Source organism: Alexandromys fortis, unplaced genomic scaffold (assembly GCF_014885135.2).
Source record: "Alexandromys fortis isolate MF-2015 unplaced genomic scaffold, M_Fortis_MF-2015_v1.1 scaffold_26, whole genome shotgun sequence".
Classification (NCBI taxonomy): domain Eukaryota; kingdom Metazoa; phylum Chordata; class Mammalia; order Rodentia; family Cricetidae; genus Alexandromys; species Alexandromys fortis.
The window spans coordinates 5,762,908-5,764,197 of NW_026067894.1; the positions used below are offsets into that span (position 1 = coordinate 5,762,908).

Here is a 1,290-nt window from a genome sequence, read left to right on the forward strand (position 1 = left end):
TTCTTGGCGGTGCCACCACACCCTGTATCGTTTAAGTGGTAGTAGGGGTGAAACACAGGACTTTGTCCCTGGCAGGTAGTCTACCAACCGAGCCACATCCCCAACTCCACATCCCCAACTCCTACATAAAGTAGGGAAAAATGGTGGCTGGCATGAAGCATACATATGCCAGTGATTCCAGCCCTGAGGAGAGCAGAAGAACATCTAGTTTGAGATCACCCTCAACAATAAATAAGAAAGTGCTCGCTTCGGCAGCACATATACTAAAATGGGAACGATACAGAGAAGATTAGCATGGCCCCTGCGCAAGGATGACACGCAAATTCGTGAAGCGTTCCATAAAAAAAAAAAAAAACCAATAAATAAGAAAGGAAGGAAGAGAGAAAGAGAAAGGGGGGGAGGGAGAAAGGAAGGGAGGGAGAAGGAGACTGACCTCTTAAGTGTTTAACTGTTTAGGTGTCTGTCTCCCCTTTTTACCAAGAGGCTCTTTGAGAAAGGCACTAGCCCATGCAGACACACAACAGAAGTCAGTTGGATAGACAGGCATAGGAGCTAAGGAGGGGAGAGTCAGTGGGATGACCCATAGTAGGGTCCCAGAACCCACCTAAAGAAGCTGGATGCAGAGACTGCATGCACCTCTAACACCAGAACTTCCTACTTAGAGCTGGTTGGGCGGCCAGCCTGGAATATGAAGCACAGCGGCAGAAACAAGAGAGACCTCAGCAAGAGAACATTGCTGGAGCCGAATGATGGATCAGTGAGTAAGAGCCCTGCATGCGCTTCTTCCTCGGCGCTACCTGCGAGGTGGCTGCCATCTCCTTTGCGGCATCATGGCTGCCCTCCCCTTTGCGGCATCATGGCTGCCCTCCGGCCTCTGGTGAAGCCCAAGATCGTCAAAAAGAGGACCAAGAAGTTCATCCGGCACCAGTCAGACCGATATGTCAAGATTAAGCGAAACTGGTGAAAACCCAGAGGTATTGATAACAGGGTGCGGAGAAGATTCAAGGGCCAGATCCTGATGCCCAACATTGGTTATGGGAGCAACAAGAAAACCAAGCACATGCTGCCTAGCGGCTTCCGGAAGTTTCTGGTCCACAACGTCAAGGAGCTGGAAGTGCTGCTGATGTGCAACAAGTCTTACTGTGCTGAGATTGCTCACAATGTTTCCTCCAAGAACCGAAAAGCCATCGTGGAAAGAGCAGCGCAGCTGGCCATCAGAGTCACCAATCCCAACGCCAGGCTGCGCAGCGAAGAGAATGAGTAGATGGCTTGCGTGCACGTTTTATTTGT

The 1,290-nt window shown here is 50.3% G+C and overlaps 1 non-coding gene and 1 pseudogene across 1 annotated transcript; both read left to right on the top strand.

Moving 5' to 3' along the window:
• Positions 1–239: 239 nt before the first annotated feature.
• On the top strand, positions 240–346 carry LOC126510361 (U6 spliceosomal RNA). The gene has a single exon (XR_007594353.1). It is a non-coding gene; the product is annotated as a U6 spliceosomal RNA (small nuclear RNA).
• Positions 347–839: 493 nt separating this feature from the next.
• Positions 840–1,284, top strand: LOC126509535 (60S ribosomal protein L32-like; annotated as a pseudogene).
• Positions 1,285–1,290: the final 6 nt, after the last annotated feature.